Source organism: Tamandua tetradactyla, chromosome 22 (assembly GCF_023851605.1).
Source record: "Tamandua tetradactyla isolate mTamTet1 chromosome 22, mTamTet1.pri, whole genome shotgun sequence".
Taxonomy (NCBI): domain Eukaryota; kingdom Metazoa; phylum Chordata; class Mammalia; order Pilosa; family Myrmecophagidae; genus Tamandua; species Tamandua tetradactyla.
The window spans coordinates 1,613,651-1,637,475 of record NC_135348.1 but is presented as its reverse complement, the minus strand read 5'-3'; the positions used below and the strand labels follow the sequence as shown (position 1 = coordinate 1,637,475).

Sequence of the window (23,825 nt, the reverse complement as noted above, 5' to 3'; positions counted from 1 at the left end):
CTCAATCCCAGGATGCTGAGTCCAGCTCATCCCTGTGAGTCCTGTCCCATGTTGCCAGGGAGATTTACACCCCTGGGAATCATGTCCCACATAGCGGGGAGGGCAGTGAGTTCACTTGCTGAACTGGATTCAAGAGACAGTAACAAAATAGGTTATCTGGTGGTGACTCTTAGGCATCTTTATGCAGGCTTAGTTTCTCCTTTGCAGTAATGTTTTTAAAAGACAAGCTACAAGATTGAGGGCTTGGCCTATTAAATTGGTAGTCCCCAATACTTGACAGAATATCAGGAATTCTCCAGGTGGGGACAAAAATTTCCACATTTGTCCCTAGTCCCCCAAAGGGACTTTGCAAATACTTTTTCATTCTCTGCCCAAATTACTCCGGGATGTATTGGAGCATCACACTAGCCTGTACAAATCAACAAGATCTCACTCCCTATTCAAGGTTCCATGCTATTACAGTGTTCAAAGAAACTGACCATTCAAGTTAAATTAGGTAGTGTGTTACAGAAAATATAAATTTTGCACCAAAAATATCTCTTCCATTGGTCTCATACAGAACTTGAAGTTTTAAAATACAGTCAATAATATCCTTTACCCTTTAGTCTGGTGAGGTAACTAACTAGATCTGCTTCATTCATATCTGATTGAAATCTGATCTTTTCTCAGCTTTTTAAACAGTTGCTATCTGGGGTAATGCTGAGAAGAAACATATAAGTATCTCTTATTCAGCTTTTTATCCAATGAAGTACCAGGCACAGTGCTAGGAATATTATTGATCTTCAATTAGCATTTGCTTGGTTGCATTTGACTGATTAAACGTGATACAGTATCATTCTTTCTTTCCTTCACCACACACTCACCTTTTTCTGAATATTGTTTCCAGCACCCTGCTAGGGAAAAATTCCCTCCCTACTCCTTGACCATAAAAACATAAACATATCGGGGATGTGCAGTAATTGTTTTAACTAATCAATTCTTCCCATCTGAAAAATTAAAGAGACTCCTGATTTTAAACTATTGTGACACAGCTTATAAAAAAAAAAATTGTTCGGGAGGCACTACAAAATCTCACCCAGATCCAGCGACCAGGAAACTTCCACACAGTAATCAAGGAAGAGGATGGGATGGAAAGCCTTGTTCATTTAGGGGAAAAATACAGAAAATACAGATAGAATTGAGAGATGAAAGACCTTTAGTGATTGGAGAGACAATGCATCTGATTTCTCCCTTGCAATATATTCTTTTTTTTGTTTTGCATGGGCAGGCCTGGGGAACTGAACCCTGGTCTCCAGCATGGCAGGCGAGAACTCGTGGGCTGCCCTTCCTGCCAATATAAAGAGGCTTATTGCATCCTCCTTGCGGAGGGGTTAGAGAAAGAAATAGCCGTTGACCAGAGAATACGTGGATATCAGCAAGGCCAAAGTTATAGTACTGTAGATACATTGTGGGGTTAACCTCAGGCTTCAGGCACAACACTGTGGGAGAATGACAAGAATCCTCCTTCTGTAAGATAAGGAAATATTCTGAAAAGGTAAGTTGACAAATTCAGAGATTCTTCAAACTTTTGCCCTTAATTCTCTTCTCTACGCCCCCACTTCAAATTCCTACCAAAAAAAAGTTTAACATTTCTGCACTTTCAAATACCACACCTTATACTCTCACTTGAATTCTGACTCCCACTTCCAAACTGCCTGCTATTTATTTTTGCACTGATTATCATTTTTTCAACTTACATTTATTGTATTAGAACCCTGTCTAGCAAATCAGCACTATTTAAGTGTTGGTGTTATATTTCATTTGCAAGAACACCTAGATTTATTACTTAATACTTGAATAAGAAGGTATTACTGATTTACTCTGTTGTGGACACAATGAAAATATAGTGAATGAAAGAGAAAATATCACTGGTCTAAAGAAGCATACATTCTATTGCAAAGACACACAGACACTGAACAGGTAAGCAAATAAATATAAAGGATGTCAGATGGTAATAAGTGCTGTGGAGAAAAATAAGTGTCCTATAAAGCAGGAAAGGGAGGTAGGAAGTGAGGGGCAGAGGAGTCATTTTATACAGGGCAGGGAGTAGCTATCTGAAGGAAATAAAAAGGGAGAGGTATAGTTCCAAGAGGAAGGTTGTTTCTCTGCAAAGCATGCATGTCCGATCTCATTCAGGAAAACAGAAGTCATTCTTTGCATTCCAATGTGAAAGTTTCATGTAGTGTATCTGAAACTTATATAGCCTTTGGAAGGACCAGGGAATGGGAGACCAGGGACTCTGTCACCCAATATCTCAACCATCTATACCGAAGAACTTCTTAAAAACTGAAGTTCTTAATAGTTAACCAAAACCACTATGACTCTCAAGGACTTCCAGGAAGCTTCTGCTGACCACCTGCTGACCATCTCAATCTCCAGTACTTATGTGAGTAATTTTCAGGAAGCTCATCTGGAAGCTGCTTTGAACCACAGTTGTCCATGTACCCACCAGCCAGCTGGCACTTACCTCCTGAGAACAAGGACTTTTCTGTGTCTCTTTCCTTCTCAGTCTCATATGAGTGCGTCTACTGGTGGATGCCAATCCAGAATTACATTGGGAAGGACCTTTTAAGAACTGTGATGCAGAAGAGAACTTAGGAGAAGATAGCAGATATGTGGCGTTAACAGAAAGACACAGAAGGAATGGCAAATGTAAAAGTGGTAAAGGGGAACATGTCTGATACTCTTCCAGGAAAAGCTATGATGCAAATGTGGCTGAAACAGAGGGACAATCTGAGCATGAAACGTGATGCAGCTTGCGAGTTAGTGAGTGTTGAGCAAAGGAGTGACATGATTTAATCTTTGTTCTAAAAGTACTATAGTATTGGGTGGGCCACAGTGGCTCGGCAGGCAAGAATGCTCGCCTGCCATGCCAGAAGACCTGGGTTCGATTCCCGGTGCCTGCCCATGTTAAAAAAAAAAGTACTCTAGTATTACTTTAGCTGCTTTGTTATGATGAGACTCCAGGGGGGCAAGTTTAGAATCAGTAAGACCATTAAGAGGGTCTTGAGGTAAACTTATAGAAAGATAATGGTGACTTGGGCTGGAATGGTAGAAGCTGAAGTGATAAGAGGCACCAAATTCTGCATTTATGTATGTATGTATGTATGTATGTTTGTATGTATGTATTTATTTTTCACTCTTCAACAGATTTACAAAAACAGCTTCACTGAAGAAGAAAAGGGCACAAATTCAAAAGGATGGCAGTGGTTATTAAGAATATAGTAAGTGTAGGCTCAGCCAAAAAATTATACTTTATGAACTAAGTCAAGAAAAATGAACAGAATGATTTCTTAAATTATCTGCCTTCGTTACAATGAGTTTTTAAATTAAATTGTATAAACATGTGATATTAGGTTGGTACTTTAGGATGCATCTTTTTTTGCATATTTCCTCTATGTACAAATCACAAATCTTTGTAAACAATTTCAATGTTCCTTATATATTTCCTATATATTAACCAAGCCAGGGCCTCTAAACGGTGCCCCAAGTCCCTGTGTGCACTCTTGACAGCTGGAAGGCTCCAACTGCTCTCTGCCATAATAGCTGGGAAGTAGGAGGAAAACTCAAATGTAGCCATCATGAACTGGCTCTTTCCTGATGTCACAATGATGGACACAAATTGCTACTACTCACTGAAACACACCGTTTTTCATCTGGTGCATCTCTGAAATCTCCTCTCCTGCTGTTTCCAGACAGATGTCTGCAGAAGCTGACCCTTCCTTTGAGGAGCATATATGGTGCTTTTCTCATCATCTTCAAAGTCACATTGGGCAAAGCTGTTGGGTTCTGCTGCTTGTAGTGACCTCAGTCGTGGGAAGTCAGAAATCGTGGAATGTGGCACTCCACCTACACCTCTTCTAATGTATATATTTGTCTCCCCCAGAGGTACTTGGGGTACTTCATTAAGTCTTCACTTTGTATGGCTACAAGGAAGAATTCATACTTAATGAGCTTGGTTGATGGTTGCTGTTGTATCCATCCATCTGGGAATGTCCACCTTGTTCTGGACACTGGGAAAATTATTGAATTTATAGGTATTACAGATGTGATGGGGTAAGGACCACTACGTAGCTTCTACTCCAATATTAGTGTGTCTACCTCTTGCACTGGACAAAGGTACATGCTGCAGTTTCTCTCAGGAGTCATCCTTAGTATCTGATGATCCATATTCAATTTCTTGCATTGTTCGTGGTCTAATTGGTCTGCAATTGGTGCATTTTCTACTTTTAAATGGTTCAGAACCCTACATCTAGTAGTATGGGTGAACATCATCTTGGGGCAATTGTTTAGCACTAGATCTGCAATGTCACAGTTGGTCACAGGGATTCCGACAAGATTTCTGGATATTAATGCAAAGACCTTTACATGGTCATTCTCAATCACAGAGTCACTGGTACTGGTGGACTCATCTGCTGTTCACTCTGCTTCATGGCATGATGTGGTTTTGTTTTGCCAACCTCCGACCCAGATCCCAGCAGTACCTGGGTGAGTCTCCTGGGCTCCTGGGGTTTGTTAAGGCCTCCAAGGGACTTCATTAGACTGTAAATCACAGCTCTCAGGCTGGGAGCTCCCGCTCCTGTTCTTACCTATAGCCCCAGAGTCACTCCCAGTCCTTTCATCATGTGCTGAGCCTGAAGACCCCCTTTGTGGTAGAGTCCTAAAGGAAAAGCCGAATCTGGTACCATCTGGGCCATTCACAACATAGGCTTGACTGGTTGAAGGATGCTCCCTACCAGATCATTTGCCAGTTTTCCTTTGGGATTCCTGGGTCCTGTGACAGTAACAGGTGGGGCAGACAGAACTCTCTGCACCTCCCTCCCCCATGGCCTCAGAGTCCTCTAATCCCAGGGGGAACAGATACACTGCCTGCACACATCTACATCTGAAGGGTTAGGCTCAGAAGAGCCGCCGGTGGTGTTCACTGTCCTTATAAAGTTGGGAGTTTGAGAAGCAGTGCTGTGTGAGCTGAAGTTTCCCACTGTGCAGGCAGTGCTGCTGCTGCTGGGATAAATATGTTTTTTTAATCTTTTCAGGAATATCCCTAGCTGCTTTCATGTTGGCTTTGATTTGCTCACTGGTCACCTGACAGTCTTTCTCACGGCTGCTTTCCTTGAGGAGATACTGCTTCAACTGGCCCATCTAATGGGAGTCGTACCTCTTTCAAAGTGGAATCTTGCCTTTTCCACTTACTGATAATTTCCTGGACTGCCCTGATTCTCTGGAACTACCTTCCTCATCATCACTCTCTGAATCACGAATAGTGTTTGGGGCTTGTTTAATTACACATTGAAGACCACAGGGTCCTGCTTGTTCTTCCTCAACATCTGCAGGAGAAACTGCCTGACTCTGAGCTGGTGTCTCATTTTCGCACTCAGCCACCAACTCTCCACATCCTTGCACTATCCCTTCCATCTCATACAATGAGTCGGCTGCAAACTGATGCTCTCTTGGCTGTAATCTGATCGAAAATCATTCTCCTCATTTGAGTCATCTGGAGGATGGTGATGATTGTGGGGAATCTTGGCATTGCTATTTTGGGAATTATCACTGTCATTGCTGGAGTTCTGGTTGCTAACAAGGGTGGAGGAAACTCCATTCCCTGTGCCTGCACTCGGACCAGCTCAGCCATAGCTCTTGGGTGGTTCATGAAACGTGTGATCCAGTGAGTAACTCCAAACTGGACAATAATTCAATAAACTGACCAAAGGAGTCAAGCTTTACTGCCAGGATGATATCAGGATGATATCAGCCGATCGAGTCCATCTTGAGTAGTCTGAGATCCAACTGCATGGTTACATGGGGGCATTGTAATGAGGGCAGTTGTAAATTGCCAAATATTTGATTCAGGAAAAAACCTCATTGACTGCCTTCATTCTCATATTAGTGATGATACCAGGATTTTTTACCAACATCAGCCAAACCATATTTCACCAGATCTGCATTAGCCATTCTGCTTTGCAGCAAAAATTCATCTACATATCCTAAATGAAGGGTTTTAAACTGGGGGAACTCCAACTCTGCCAGTTGTTAGGGCAGAAAAGACACCATCTTTGCTTAAGGAAGGCTTGATCCAATGCAACCTATCGGCAGCAGTGATAATGAGGCAACCAAGATCTACTTCCAGAGCATTTTTGCAAGCTCCCAAAACAGTACTGTGCGAAATTCTAAAACAACTGATTTCCAGCTGTCTTCGGCAACATGTTGCATAAGACCTCCAAGAAAATGAACTCAAATCATTTCCAAATGTTCCAAGTTTCAGGCAGAGTCTAAGCCTATTACTAATTGGGACATATTCCAAGGACTTAGTGAGTCCTGCACAGTTCCTCATGATGGAGGTTCCAAGAGCTAATACAAAGAAGAACTTTAAACGGTTGTGGTTTAGTGAGTTGTACATATAAAGGTGCCTTAGCATTTGCAATCCAAGGTATTTCAGGAACATTCAACCCCAATAAATATAAAGTTTGAATTTTGGCTCCTACAGGAATTGTCTGTTTATTTCCAGGAGGAATTGGAAATGCTCCATTAAATTATGAAACTTGCCCAAAATATGAATGTGCAGCATACATGTCCAGATGGATACTACCAATTTCAAATGAGAAGTCTCCACACCCACTACATTTGGGCATGCCTGCAAAGCTTCTAAGACTCCTAGAATGCTTAAGGCCTCATGACCAGGCACTCATCGCCTGTCCAGGTATTTAGAGTGAAGGCCATACAGTGTTCAACATCTGGCACATTCTTTAACAATGTTAGAAAACTGGAATCTGTGATATCACTTGGCATGTGAGCCACCACCCAAAACTGCAGCAAGGAGTTTCTCATCACTGGACAACTGTGGAAGGGAAATTTGTACATCACTACCTGCAGCTTCATGGATTTCTGGAGGAGTTTGAGCTTTGCTCAGTGCCGGGACTTCACCAAGTGAAGTGCCGGGACATCCCCTACTGGCTGTGAGGTATTGTTTCTTTGTTCATCCATCCTCTGCAAGCTGGAGAGTGATACTCATTACCTGTGGACTGAGCAGGAGAAGGATCTCCTGCACAGAAATCCACAACCCTCACAACTCTCGGAAATAGCATCACTGTTTCCTTTAGTTTTCAGGAAAGACATTCCATACACACGCGATCCTGCAGAGGGAGGTACGTAAAAATGTGGCAAAGCACTTCATGTGAAAAGTTGATTCATATAGTCCTTTGTTTCACCTGGTAATTCCTCAGGAATTTCATTATTCATGAGACATGTTTTAACAATTTTCCATTGCTGTGCTGTCTCCAGTGCCAAACAGCAAATCTCCTCTTGGTTAACTTAGTTCAAAGTACCTATGCCAGTTCCTCCATCTGTAATTGTGTTTGGGAGGGAGGATTCATTGATTTTAATGGCTTGGATATGGCATATGTGGGAGAAGGAGAGAGTAGGGAGTGACGAAAGGATGACCCTGAAGTTTAGGACTGGAGCAATTAGAAACAAATGAAATTTATTGAGATTGGAACAGTTAAAGTGTTAGGTTTCAAGAAGAAGAGAATGAAAATTTGGTTTTTGACATATTAAATTTGCAATGCCGTTTAGACTCCGAGTGGAACATCAAATAGAAATTTTACGTGAATATAGGTTCCAGACGCAGAATATAGGCTTCAGGAATAAATCTGAACGTAATTGGCATGTAGGCAAGAAGAAATCACTTGAGGAATGGATGAAAATAAAGATAAGGGTTCAAGGATTCACCCCCTGAGGTCCTCTAAAGTGTATAAATAGACAACTAAGCAGAACCAGCAAATAAATCTGAGGTAAAAGCAACTAAAGAAGTAAGAATAAAACCATGAGCGTGTACAGTATCTTGCAAGTCAGTTGAAGGGAATGTTGTAAGGAAGAAGTATTCATCTAAGGCAAATGTTCAGTCAGAAGGGACTGGGAATTCACTGTTAAATTTATAAAGGCAGGGGTCATGGATGCATTTTGATGAAGAGGGAGGAAGGAAAAATTGTTTGCATGGGATCAAGAGGAAGAGGGGAAGACATTCATTGAAAGTAGGAAGTATGGACAAGTTTTTGAGGACTTATGCTGTAAACAGGATTATAAAAATAGCGCAATAGCTAGAAGTTTAAGTGGGATGAGGGTTTTCTGGTTTGTTTATTTGTTTAAGATTGGAGTAATGACAACATGCTTGTATGCTGATTGGAATGATGAACTAGAAGGGAAAACCCTCAGGGTTCCTTGTGGCCTCTGCTGTGTCTAAATCTCTGCTTTGTCTCACTGGTCCACATTTGACTTCTCAGTTCTTCCATCATCTAGAGAACCAATTTCTTGTATTATACTCTGTCTAAAACACTCAGAGCATGTACCATTTTCCTGAGTGAACCCAGTCACAGTCTCATTTAACTATTTATTACTAATTTATTATTTAGTTTTTAAGTTTTTACTACACTTTATGGTCTGTGTTATATGATATAATAGCTTTGATTTTAACAATAATTTTGTATTTAGGAATTTACGATGCCTAAATTCTGAAAGCCTCATTAACCTGGCACAGGACAGGTCTCGGTTGTCACTGGAAGATTTATGTTGGAATTCAAATGAAATTATTGTTTTTTGCTTCCTAGTACAACACCACCTATACACTGGTGCCTATTAAATGCATGGATGTTCAGGAAATTGTGTCCGGTAAGTTTCAAAAACATTACTGTTATTTTCAGTTTATTATTCTGATTTCACACCACTTAGTGTAATTAACTTCTATTTCAAGTGCCAGAGAAAAAGCAAGCTTCAAAACCCATGAGACACCATGTGAAGAGAGGAAAAAGTCACCAAAAACTTCATCAGGTCACAATTTTGAGAGTTTTGTTGTACATGTTTTAAAAGTTATTATTTCAGTGCTTTTATCTTGACAGCACATTAACAGTAATTAAATTTTCACACTGTCTACCTAATTTCTTACTTAGGGCCCATGGAAATAAATGACTTTACAGCTCATATGGTAAATAATTTGTAAGGAGGAAACCTAGAATAAAAGGTGTTAACTAAAGAACACAAAACTGAGATTCCCAATTAGGTTATTTGCATATCGCTCTTACTCTGTGTTCTATTTTCTCATTTTTAAAGGTTAACACAAATTTCCAGTGGATAAAGATCCACAGCACTTATTCTGAAATATGTTTCACAAAGGAGTACTTCTGCTTATGAAAATTTATGAATGCTTTCAACTCACGAAAATGAAAGAAAACAAAAAGCTAAAAGTGGTCATCATTGCACACGGGAAGCGGGGGCTCTCCAGTGCGTCCCCCGTACTGTGCTTCACTGTGTTCTAAGCATCTGGGTCTCTTTCCCCCTGAATTGCACACAATTGAGACTTACTGGAATCTTGATTTCTTTCCTTATTTAAGGGTTATTCCAAACACAGCTAAGTCAGGTAACTGCAGAAAGCATAACAGCCAAAAAAAAAAAAAAGAAAATTACCTGGACTTTTCTCTTGCCTTCCACAGTATGTATTACTTAATTACTGGCCCACCTAGAGATGATTAATAACTTATATGGAGGCATTTTCTTTTATTAGCAAATGATTGGTACAAGATTGCAACTATTTGTATTTCAAAATCACCAAACAATACTATATGACATTAACTAGGACCTTTTCAATGAAGCAATAAAGGGTTTCACTGATTAAAAAAAAAAGTAAGAAAGATTTCCCTCATCCAGGGACACTGTAACAATTTAATTTTAAATATGCAGAAAATAAAAATAAAACTCTCATAGCACTTCATCTACTTAAAAAGGGTTTATATTTTAAGTTAGCGGAGAGGGAAACATGAAGCAAGAACACCACCTCCTAACCAGTTAGAACAACGTTTAAAAACATGTATTTGTATATTAATGTATTCATTCATTCATCATTTATTGCCTCAAACCTTAGGCAGATCCATTTATATAAAATATACAAGAGCGGAGCTGCTACATCTGAAATGAGGATGCCCACAATCCACACAGACTTGCATAGCTTAGTCTGAAATCCCCTCTTAGGAAGCTCACTGTTCGAGTTGGAGAAATACAAGGAGCTGGAGTTGTCATCCTGTAGTAATTACTTTATCATAAAGAATACAGGTATAAGGGGAAAAATAATTATAGTAGGTGAGGTTTGCAAAAGAGTTTGTTTGTGCCATAAGGAAAGAAGGTAATGATAGAAGAGAAGCAATTTTAAAGAACATTATGTCAAGAACATTGAAGGGTCTGAGATTTCACCCTACTTGCACGCAAGCTGATTAGTTAGCCTGCTGCCATTTCGTGGATGCTGTTACAAGGGGCGACCCCTGGTCACAGGCAGACGACTTTATTACTCACATAAAGAGCAGTCATCAGAGGATTAACATTGATGTTAGTTTCTCAAACTCAACTCCCCATAAGATAAGGAAAAGATGGCCAAGCAATGCCTGCCCAAAAGGTTGGCTGCTTTATAAGAGAGGAACCTTGGGCTGAGGAAACCCAAATCTGTTATAAAGCGCAGTAAGCATGCTTGACCTATGCCCTAGAAGAAGACACTATCTTTATTACACTGAGCAATAAACAAATCTCCCTTTTCCACAAAGAAAGACACAGTCATTATATTCCAAAGCTGTCTGCAATGTAAGTATCCTGGAAAAAAGACTTAGGCACAAAGGCAGTCAGTGCTTCTGCTTGCAAAAGGTACAGAAATGCAAGAATCCTAAGGATGGGTTTCTCTCAACATATCAAACATACAAATGGAGAAGGGGGGCCCTGGGTAAATGACTCTTTAAAATTTAGATAATATTCTTTCAAAAATCTTTGAGTAGCTAATTACTATTTCTAAAATTCATGCGAGAAAACATTAGGGAATTGTACCGAGCCTTTGATACATAGTCGAAGTCGAATGTATCTTTTAAATTATGTATATATTAATAGTAATGAGTTTTCTTTAAAGCCAAGTGGAAGCAACATTTAGTAGCTGTCCTAAAACACTAACTGAAGCCTAATTATAGCATGTAGGAGTTGAGTCACAAAGCCACCACGTGTCAGCCTGGAAGACGCACTCACCGGCCGCGGGAAGGACTCAGCCAGGTAAGAAACTGTTTATCTACACAAAATTCAATCACTGGTGAAACAGAATAGAAACACTCTGTGCTGATTTGAAACTGTTATGTACCCCAGATTAGTTTTTTTCCACTGAGATGTGACATTGGTTAGATGGAGATGTGACTCTGCCCATTCAAAGTGGGTATCAATTTGTTTACTGGAGCCCTTAAAAGAGCTGACACAGAGAGCAGGGAGTTCAGATGCTTGGAGATAGAAGAAGCTCAGAGAAGAGACCACTGGGACCAGTAGCTGAAAGGAACAAAACCTGGGAGCACAGGGCTAGCAGATGTTGCCACATGCCTCTCAAGTGACAGATTGGCTTGTCTTGAGTGAAGGCATCTTCTTGGGGATGCCTTAATTTGGACATTTTCATGGCCTTAGAACTGTAAATTTATAACTGAATACATTCTTTTATAAAAGCCAATCCATTCCTGGTATTTCACATTCTGGCAGCTTTAGCAAACTGAAACACACTCGTTCATAACTTGGATGAATACCAGCTTCTGACACTTGCATACGTTGTTTCACCATCTCTTTATTGTCCTTGCATAATTCTAGAAAAGGAAGAAATGTGAAATGGTGACAGAATTACAAGCCTCCTGAAGGCTTAGGTACAAAGTCATGCTATTTCCTATTAGGGACAGTGAGCTAACTCGTCATTCCCCAGGACAAATGTAACCACGGGAAGAATCCTTCCTTCAAGGCAGGACCGGCTTGGCAATTTTCCTCTTATGTTTTCATAACATCTTGATCATACCATTCAGCATCCTAAAATATAATTGTCTATATCCCTGCATTACTACAATAAGCACATTTAAAGCAAGAACTGACCACAGTCATGGCTAAATACCCAATATGCTCATTGCAAAGCTACAGAGATTTATAATAAATGTATGCTGAAGCAATGAAAGAACGATCCATTAATGAAAACAGATAAGTTCCATTGCCAACGTCTGTGAAAATGGAGATCATATTTACATGCTGACACTCACTCAAAACTACCTTGTTGAAAACTAAGAAATACACTGTTGCATGCAAGCACACATATATACATCTCTACCTACATACATGCATACACATGACATATATGTACATATCAAGGCGTTTACAATGGTTAGAAGGTTTATATGCACCGATTTCAGCAATTTAAATTATTAAGATGTCTACCTATACAAACAGATGGAACTATTTAGCCTCATTATTGCCACCACTACTTTAACCTCTTTCAAAATGCTAATTAAGCCCTCCTACAAACAGGAATAAATCATTTTAGGACAAGCTGCTTTCTTTAGATAGCTGTACTTCCTGGGTGCTTGATGAGCTGGCTCAAACAGTGATGCCTCGCAAGTGATAAGCACAGTACTTTGCATAGAAAAGGCAACAACCTAAATCTCAACATAACAACCTGCTATCTGAGCCACAAATGAGGCTGAACATATTTCTCCAAAGGTACTATTCATACGGGGTTAGCCACAGCTTTTAAGTGTGAGATACAAAATGTCATGGTGAAGGCAAGCAGGGCAGATGATATATTCGAGCACATCTGTCTCTGAACCTACTGTCCTACAAAATTGGCGAAGTCTCCAATTTTAGGGTGTGATGGAGGATGCTCAGTTATGAACACGTTCTATATGGGGTAGCTAACTTTTGCTCTTCATCTTCTATGTTTGCCGATTTATAAGTAGAGGCTTTACCTACAGACATTGCCACTTGGTGTGCTGAGTGTCTGGATTAACATTTAGATGTAGGCAAAGCACAGGCAATGCTCCTTTACCATTGGTGTGCTGAATGTCTGGATTAACATTTAGATGTAGGCAAAGCACAGGCAATGCTCCTTTACCACTGTTAGGACTCACTTGCGCCATCGATTTGGCATCAGCGTTCATGGATGCAGCAAGCACAGCTCCCACCACGTGCAAGAAACACACACTCAACAGTAAACAGCAATAGAAACACATGCACAGCTGAAAACGGCGGGAAAAAAGTCCTCAGCAAAATTGGTTGAATCATTTCATTGTGAGCAGCACTGATGGGCACTTTTAAATTTTGGTTTTGTCAAATAAAAATGCTCTTCTAAAACCAATCATCAAATATAGTGTGCAGACATATATTCTGATGGTCCTTTCATGTTTTTTCTTTGATTGTGTTTTTCTTATCTATCTTCTGTTAAATTTATGTTCAATGTATACTCTGCTGAAAATGAATCAAGAATCATTTCCCATTCTGTTCAAATCTGGCCCTATTATCATGCAATCAATTAACACAATAGTAGTTATGGTACAACCAGGAAGAACTTCAGAAATTGAAGGCTTCAAGTGGGGTTTGGTTTCTGTTTGACCTCTATAGCACTTCGGGAAGCAGTGAAGGCTGCATTTTGGTTCCAGTTCCACTATGCTGGAGTTCACGTAAGTGATTTGGAGTAAACGTTTTGTTTCTCTGTGCTCCCATTTTCTGGTCTGTAAATGGTCAAAATAAGGAATTCTATTATTTTGGAGGGAATTGTCTGAAAATCTAAGGATGTCCACTTTCTTCTTAGAAATCCTTCCTTACCAGTGTTTTTCCTCTAGGGTACCTCTTCTGAAATCTTCATACCTTCTCACAGGGACTTTTATAATAGCCTTTTAAATTAGTTTCTGCCCTCTCTTCTCTCTTTGCTTCTTATATGTTTTACCCATAGTTGTCATTTCATTTTCCCGAAGTCTACCTGGAACTTTCCAATAAAAAATAATTAACAGATTTTCAAACTTCCAAAAAAAAGGAATCAAACAAAATGGGTAATTACTATTTTATTAAGGCAGTGCTGGTTCTGTTCTTGCCTATACTCCCTGTATCACAATCTTGGGAAGTGGGAATGATCCAAGTACTTGACAGCTCTTGTCTAGATGATTCTCCTCTCCTCTTCCCTAAAACTCCTCGGCTTTGAAATGCTTGTCACCAGACCAAACTATCTATATGAAATAATTGCTGCCAACTCACCCCTATTCCACTCCCTTTCAGTTTTTGAAAGTTTTAGCTATTATCTCATTGCTCATCACTCAATTACTCTTACATAAATCTTGGTGATTTCAGCCTTCTAACTCTTGGCCTCTTGGTGTCCTCTCAGTTCCTTGATCTTGTTTCCTTCATCTTCCCTTGGTCAGTCCCTTTTAATACACACTGTAGACCTTTACTGCCAACTGCATTGTACCCTTAATATCAAACTCGAGCATCCTACTAATTAACCAGCACTTCTTAACTTTCCAGCTCTGTACCTCAAGTACTGAACTGCAACAATTCTTTAACCCTAATGGGAATATAATCTACCATCTTTTTATGTCCCTCACCTAACTTATGTTTTTACAGCTCTCCTTACTAAACGTCAACTGCATAGCCCACCATTATAATCCCTGCTTTCTACCCACCCTCAAATTCTTTGCATTCTCTCTCATGTTTTATGACCCCTGGAAAAATTCCAACATTCATTAATTCCATTTTGAAGTCCACTTAGTATCTGCATCTGCCCGGCTGAATATCCTGGGGAAAAAATGCACAGACATGCCAACTAGTCTCCATTTAAATCAAGACCACTAACTTAAAGCAGGCCCTTATGCTGCTGGCACGCACAGTGAATTTGTATTACACCCTCTGTGTTGGTTTGAGTGTATTGTGTGCTCCAGAAAAGCCAAGTTCTTTCCTCCTCATCAATATTGCTGGATGGGAGCTTTTTGATGGTTTCCATGGAGTTGTGACTCACCCAATTGGGGGTGGTTAATTTTTGATCAGATGGTTTCCATGGAGATGTGCCTCCACCCATTCAAGGTGAAGTTGCTGGAACCCTTTAAGGGGGAACCATTTTGGAAAAAACTTTGGTGCCCCGAGAGCCACCAGAACCTACAGAGCTACCAAAACAGAACCCCAGGGAAGCTGAAGATTGCTGAAGAGAAAGCTAGCAGACATCATCATGTGCCCTTCTAGCTGAAAGAGAAACCCCAAACTTCATTGGACCTTTCTTTGGAGGTAAGTCATTCTATTTCAGGTATATTGCATTCTGGCAGCTTTCGAACGAGAATACCTTCTTTCCTCATATTTCTGGCACAGCATCGCACATTCTCACACTCAGGTGATGACAACATGGCTTTCTACTCACTGGGAAAATAGAAGTGATCAGAAAAGAACTTACAAACCTTCCCACCATCCCACCTATGTAATGAATTGCTTATGTGTCCATATACTCTATCTTCCTCCTTTTACTATGGACACAAGCTCCTGCGCCTATGTAAGCCCAACACCTCCACCTGAGAGCACTAGAAACCATCCTTGTTTGCCTGAGACACACTTTCAGCATTTTTCTGCTCCTTCCTGCATCAGTCCTATTTTCCTCTCTACGGTCTCTTTCCATCAGTGTATATATACATATATGTATATAAACTTTAATTTCTCCCATATTACATAAACTCTTTTATCCTCAAACAGCTGTTCCATTTCTCTGATTCCAACTCTTCAAAAATTGTCCAAATTCCCTTTTCTTAAATTACCTTCTCATCCCCCACTCCAATTAGACGATTACTTGCACCAACTCCACTAAAACTTCTCTTGTCAAAGTCACTAATGGCTTCACATTGTTAAATCTAACGGTTGGTTGTCAGTTTTCACTTTATCAGCAACACTACATATGATTTATTACTCCTTTCTCCTTGAAACACATATTTTCACTTGGATTCTAGGACACGATACTGTCTTCATTTGTCTTCTATTTCCATGTTCCCCCAATTTTCCTCCTGTTTCTCATTTCCCTCATTTCTATTCCCTTCGCTAACTTTGCAGCATTTTGCATCTGAAACATAGACATTTTTCTTTCTTATCTAGATTCAGTTTCCAGCTGATATCAACCACCTCGTGGCTCTGAACATCACATACATGTTGAAGACCCCACACGTCTGCATCTGTCTTGGTCCTTTCTTCTGTACTCTCGACTTCTGTTGCCCATTGAATGCCTGACAGCTCCATTAGGACGTCTAATAAATTGATCAGACTTAAAATATTCCAGTACAGGTTTCCAAATTTGTCCACCTCACACACACACACACACACTTGTTTTTCCCAATTTGCTCCTTCTTAGTAAATAACGACAGGATGGGTTTGTAGTAATTCAGGTAGTACCATTTTTCTAACACACGAGGTAGGCTGCTACCTCAGAGCCTTTGCAATGATCTTTCAAAGTCTGATTCCCACTGTCAACAGGGTGCTCCTCATGTCCTTTGTTTGGGCTTATGCCACCTTCTCAGTGCGACCCTTCGCTGGTGCCCTTCCCCAGCAGTCCTTATTCTTCTTCCCTGCTTTATTTCTCTTTACTTCTTGACCAAGCTTTTACTTATTATAAATTTTTGATTCTAGAATATGAGCTCCATGAGGTTTTGTTCACTTCAAAACCCCATGCTCAGAAATAGTGATTGGCATGTAGCAGGCTTGCAATACATTTTTTGTTGTATTAATGAATTCTGACTGGTATTTTATTAAAATTAAAGATTTATTTAGGTGGAACTGTCAAACTGACATCACTGCTTCTACATGATGATCTTTCTTATCTGACAACTGCTCTTTCTTCAGTAACCTCTGTCCCGGAAAGTTCTACGCCCATTTATAAGTTCAACGTTAAATAGCCCTTAGGGACTTGTCCTGTTGACAGGTACTGGATGGTAAGTTTAATAAGGTGAATGAGAGAGGGAGAGTTAAAGACCTTTTGTCAATCCAGCCTAATTATAACCATTCTAATTCTATTCACTAAACGTACTTTTGATACCCTAATTGTCACCCATTTTTTAAGAGAGTTAACCAAGGATTTATGTGTGATAGCAAAACCAACTTTGCTGCTGATATTATGGGCTAAAGATTTATCCATTTTTAGGCATTCTGTCTCTAATTCAATTTAGTTTAATAAACCTATGTTAGGAAGCTTTCTTGTCCTCAGTATTGCAGTAGGCACTAAGGGAATATAGACATATTGGTTCTTAAGGAACCTTCAACAGAACGGCTAGACATATCATAAACATGTGTATTCAGGGAGCAATGTCATCATAAATAGCAATATTGTGGTTTATACGCTAACATTGATTGTTAAGAATACTTCGGAAATGACACTAATATAACTATTTAAATAATGACACTTATTTATGGCAGATCCCTGTCTGTCTATTATAAAACACACTAGGTACCACTTTTCCGTCCTTCAGCTCAGGCCAGGATATCAGGCCGAATTGGTGAGAACCTCCCCAATGTGTGCCTTATGCTTATTGATTGGAAATGATGCATTCTGTGGATGCAACAAAGAGTAATAGACAGACAATCTGTGACTTTCACAATAAACTAGTTCGGTGAACTTCATTAAGTAAATTTGCCCCTATAATTTTAGCTTTCTCCTCTGTCAACTCATAATTATACTTCCTTATGGGATAACGGTAAATATTTAATAAAAGAAGGTAAATATAAGTGCCTAGCATATGGAGTCTTATTCTTGGTATAGTACAGCTGCCTAACCTGATGGCAATCTTTCCATTCAGCATATTTTATAGGTGCAGGTGTCTTTATTAATATTTGGTCACCTGTCACATATGAGAACCCTTTTTATTAGCTTGTGGCTCTCATTAGATTTACTGCCTGGAGGGATAGGACCAGTCTTCTCTCTTTTTGCAGCTCTGTAGTACACCCAAGGCAGCAGACTTACTTCACACAAAGAGTTTTAATATGTTTTCAGCCCTGTGGATCCTTTTTCACAGTTAAAATTGTTATAGAAAAGCACGAACTGGTAAATGGGTTGTGAAGGCATGGGCAGTCAAGATTTACAGCAGGGATAGCATTCCTCTTCTCAGCAGAGCAATTGCTCTGTTCTATTTTAGATATTTTGATGTTTTGCAGAATTTGTGGGAACAACTAAAGGCATTTATAATCTCTCCTATATGCCATCCGCTGAAGCACTCATTTCAGGAACTCCAGCTTCAACAGCAGTGTAAGCATAGCTCTGCCTCGAGTATTGGGCTTCCGTTGTCTTCATGTGTAAAGCCTCAAGCTCTGTAAGCATAATATCTTATAAGTTCCACCTCTTGTGAAAAAGTGGTATTACCCCACATCGCTTAAGTGAGAAATTCTGCTGCAAAACTACTGGATGAGCAGAATAATGTTGCCAGGGGAACAAACCTTGATCATTACTGTTTTCCCTATTGGCAGATACCTCCTCAAAGGAGAGGTAATGACAAGTCTGTGGGAATGAATAGTTAACAGGAGTCAGAAGAATTGCAAGAAATTCTTGACAGGATTCTAAAATAAGAGATTAGCAAATGAACATCAGTACAGTCCATCATAGCTAATGTCAAGCAAACCTTTTGACACCATGGTGGGGTCTCTCAATTCACTTAAGCAGCTGTAATATGCCTACATTAACATCAGAGGATGCTGATTTTTAAAATCTAATTAAATATTAAGAAGGCAGAACACATCCCTTCTAATGATTTGATACCATAATTAGAGACAGTTGATCACACAGATCAAGAGAATGCTATCTTATGCTCACAGAGTATGGTAAGTGGCTCTGAGACAGTGAATATTTTAACTGCAGACCTGAAGTGTTTTATACTTACTGATTGTTGGCCCTTCTTTTAATGAGAAAATCTTTGAGATGCAATTTCCATCATAATGTAATTTGCATACATTTGTTAAAACCAGCCACTGCATCTTAAAAGCCTTCTTCACCATTAAACAAAGAGTTTGAGGTAGGAAATGCTCAGTGGACTGTCTTAGAAAAGCTGAAACTAGTCCAATTCCAGAGTCCTTTACAGAGAAAGAGTAACTATAGCTTGGTCTTTCTAACAAAAGGAAATAATCAAAACTGAATCTCTTTGCTTCTACAAAACTTCCAAAGGAAATCACAATAAACAAACATGTCGTTATTACCTATGCAAATACTTTTTCTAGTCTCCAACCACGGTGTGTTTTACCAGCTACAGTCTCCAAAACTGTTGCCAACTCCAGGATCATTCCAGCCTCAGGGCTGCAGTAAAGGCCATCTGCAGTATGGGCTCTCATCTCCCTTCCTGCCTTCCCTACTCCCTTCTGCCGAGAGAGCTGCCATCCTCTCCCATCAATGAACTTCAAACCTGGATTTCCAATGCATCCCTCTGCTTCACAGATAACAATGGCCCCCATTTAAAAAAATAATTACTAGTGAATTACTACTAGTCCTTCAAAATAGATTGGAGAACCAAGAGTCTCCGCTTATTGCCATTTTAGGCAAATCACATAATCTAGTAATACTTACTTGATACCTCTGAAAAAATGCCCCAAATATTTTACTTTTCTGGCTTTTAATTTATCCTTTATCAATCTCTTTTCTCATCATCCTTCCTTTGTTTGTACATATACATATACATATATACAAACAGGGCGGGCAACAGTGGCTCAGTGGCAGAGTTCTCGCCTGCCATGCTGGAGACCTGGGTTCGATTCCCGGAGCCTACCCATGAAAAAAAAAAAGAGGAAACATATATATAAATAATATAACAAATAATATAAATATATGTTATAAATAAAAATAAATAAATATACTATATAAATACATATTTATAAATATAAATAAATAAACTATATAATACATATTTATAATATAAATAAGTATACTATATAAATACATATTTTTTCCTCTGGGAAATTGAAATATAAGTTTATTTAGGGATGAAACCTAAAGACTGGAACCTGTTCACCTAAATGTTAAATAAATATTTGCTACTTCGGAGCAAGGACTTGCTATCCAATAACAAGCTTCCCTAAAATCTAGTGTGTGAAGGGCTGGATCTCTAAATATGAATTTCCTATGATTGTTCTCAGTATCCGCAGCAAATATGTCTTTTCTCTGTTACACCTTCCTGATGCCAACCCCTCATCTAGATGAACAGAATTTGTCTATTTAACATAAGTTTTGGCTATACTTCCCTTTTAGTTGAATTTTCTTTAACAGTCAGTGCTTGCCGCATTTTAAGAGGTTTCTCTTTCTGAGGTCCCTCTGTCCACTCCCCTCCTAAGTACTTTAGAATTTAAAGTTTAACTGCGTCCTGACAAAAATCCAGATAAAAGTTTGGTTCTCAGAAACTAAGAAGCAGGGTGCATTCTGATTTATCTGAACTTTCTAGCAATTAAGTTAATTGAAAGTTAACTTGAAATTGTTCACTACATCTTTTGGCGGTTCTGTGATTCAAAGCTCTTTGTTTTATCAGATCTTAGGGCTGGATTCTAAATTGTTACATATATAAGGATTTACTTAAAGTGGAATTTTTCATATAATTTTTTAATAGAAAATAGTATTAGTCAAATGAAAACTGTTTCAGAAATCCTTACAAGCTGGACAAACTTTAAATGAAAAAATAAGCACATCTGGACTTATGCCCTTCAAATTGTCTACACTTGTGTTTTGTTTTGTTTTTTTTTCAAATACTTGATTTACAAGCAATTAGTTTCAACCACTAGTTAGGCAGATTTTATTTAAGTCATTACACAGTAAGAATACATTTTAAATGTAAAATAAAAATGTTTATGGAGAACAAAAGATCGGTTATTCTATATAAACCTTATGTTCATTAATTGTTGGTAGCTGTAAGTTTAAAAGGTACACTCTACGTATTTTAGTTTTTTTTAAACCACAACAGCAAACTGAACGATTCTATGCTTAGATCTTTCATATAAATGAATCACATAGGTATTTCTGAAATCACCACCAAATAAACCATTTCTAATTCAGACTAAATAAATATCTTGAGAATACGTTACATTAGATCTCCCAGGGCTGACCCAGAACTTTGAGAAGCAAAGCCAAAACTGAGTAAATCTCAATCAACTACCTGGACTAAAAGCCTTCAGAACTCAGAGGCCTCACCAAGCAGGAATGTCTGCACCCACTAAGGCTTTCCTTGCTGGTTTAAAACTGCTGACCCTGCATCCGGAACCAGCTCTAACATCTGGAAGAGACAGACAACAGCTTACCTGGTCCGTCCCGCCAACGGTTATGGACCAAATAGTCGAGCACACCATCCCCAGTGGAGCAAACCAAACGCATCTCCTGGATACTAAAGTTAAAATTAAAAAGTGTGTCCATGTGCGTGTACATACGCACTGGAAATCATTTTGGATCCCTCAGCTCTAATTCTTTTGGCTCAGGATTAATAGATACCTGTAGTTATGCAATGGGTCATTACATAATGTTCCTAAATTGTATGCTGCATTGTTTACGGAAATCAAATAACAAAAACCTGCTCTGCCTCAAAAGCAGAGAAACTGTTAATATTATGCTTGACAAGCTTTTTCTATATTTTACTTGAATGTCTTTAAATATTTCAAATTCGCTGGCTTAAGTATTCCTAAATTTTTGCGCAGTCACAACCATCCTTTGTGGTGGGGGCAGGTGTCACATGTTACAGGTGAAGACTCTGGGGCATAATGAACATTACTGAACCTTTCTTTGGAACCAAGAAAGTGATAAAAACGAGAAAGCAATTGTAAAGAGTACAGCTACTATAATTTCCAATTCCATCCCACAAATATTTTTTGAGTGCTCAATATAAGCATTCATGAATATAGCTAATGGTACATTTGAGCCACCGACAGAATCTATAACAAACACGAAATATTCTTTTAATGGTTCTCCACAGCTTCCATCTAAAGCTTAAAGATTTAAACTTCTGAAATAAAACATGAATATCCCAAATGTTGAACTAATATCAATCTCATTTATTTTGCATGTATTTTCAAGGCTATATATACTGGGGTTGGCTATATCACAGATATATCTAACGGATTGCTATCCAGCATGGATACATCTAAATTTCCAATTCTGCTTGATTTTTATTTGATATAGTGATCAAAGCCCCATTTTCTCCAATTTTAAAGTCTTGTATTAAATTTTAAAATGTATTAAAACATTTCAGCTATACTATGTGTCACTTTAAAACTGGGAATAATCAAGGTAAAATGAAATTTGAGAAAAGGGAGAGAAATGAGAAGAATTGATATAGTTAGAAAAGTCTGTAAAAAGAAGCTTCACAAGCTGAGCATATAGTCTGCCTTCCTATCCCAAGGAGATGGTGTGTATATTATCTCATGCATTAGTCATTCAGAAGTAGTCAGTATATTATAAAACTAATTTTAATTCAACAAATTAATAATTCAAATTCCATAGATTAGAAAGGAGGTGAAGCAAAGAAAGGGGGAATATAAAAGTATATAAAGGAGGAATTTCTGCTGAAAGTAGTGAAAGAGACCTTTCTGCCATGTAAATGATGACCAATCCAAATTCCCTAAAATCATTTGGCACTGCACACAGATGTAGGCACCCTAAACTTGCTATACCTCTGAGCAGCTTCTGACGCTAGCGTTAGGTGTGGATAAGCTAAGGTGATTATCAGACTTTTAAGATAATCTTTTCAGGTCAGAAGGTCCTCCACCACCAATGCCTCCTTCTTTTTCTGATATCTGGAACAGCACCCTGATAATAGCACAGTAGAATATGCTTCCTATCTTGATGATGTATTCCAGTCATAGAGTCAATTTAACTAGGTACCCTCAAAACTCTATTACTGGATCTTCTAAATTACCTGGAAAGTGCAAAAACTTCTTACATTCTTTCCTCTATTAGCATATGCTGTTTAATAATTCAGACTACCTCCATGCCTCTTAGAAAAAAATAGATAAATCTCCGTGGTTTTCTATGGAAATCTTACAATTTAACCAATGGATATTAGGAGTACCATCATTATATTTTCTGTGAAACACTAAAATGTTGAATAATTTATTTAGTACAAAGAGTTAATGGATGAGTAGTTACAGCTTTGTCTCCTCTCCCAGAGGGGAATTTCCTGTTGACCACTTGTTCTTTATCATCTCCCTTCAACCTCTACTCACAGAGACTTAAATGTTCCCCCAGAGCCTTAATATGTAACTGGGGAAATAAACAGGGTATGGAGGGAGAATATGAGAAATTTCGAGGCTGGTTGACATTTACCTTGGAGAGGCTGCAATGCTACTCTGGTTGAAGGAAAAAAATACAAAATAAAACGCTAGAATAGAGAGAATGAGAAAAGAGAGACTAGCATGCTTGTTATATACCTGGCTAAAATGCAAATTATATGCTCTACCTTTTATCAGCAACACAGAATGTTTGCATTTTCTTTGCACCTAAGTCCATGGACAGAAAATTTAACTTTGAATGGATGGTTCTCCAGATCCAGTCAAAGCATAAGGCAAAAAAACTGGTACTTGATAAGGACATGTCTAATAGACACACTCTTCTGTTTAGAGACCAATATACCAGACTTGATCTTGATATCAGGTGCAGCACACATGCACACACCCACACACACAACAAATCACCAACATACTTTTATTCAGTTTTAATTTAATCAGATGCTTTTGACTTTTATAAAACATCAATAGGCAAAATACTTACAAAATGAATATTTGTGCATCTTTCACAAATCTATTGTTGAGATATTATTTACAGTGGTTAACATTTTTTAGGATCCACATGAAAGATTCCTTTTTGGATGATAGTGTGGCAAATACTGACCTGTCTTCAATAACTTATGAATTTTATGTCATCTGATAAGAATTATACAGCAGTCCTTTATCCATACTTATCTTGTCTTTGAAGCTTAGGGTTAAATTTTATGTTCCGTTCCATAAACTACAGT

General features: G+C 38.7%; 1 protein-coding gene and 1 pseudogene across 4 annotated transcripts in view; both read right to left on the bottom strand.

Annotated features, from left to right (window-relative positions):
- Positions 1-23,825, bottom strand: part of MARCHF1 (membrane associated ring-CH-type finger 1) — an 894,978-nt gene that overhangs the window by 378,593 nt on the left and 492,560 nt on the right. The window lies entirely within an intron of this gene.
- On the bottom strand, positions 3,606-12,986 carry LOC143665954 (F-box only protein 38-like; annotated as a pseudogene).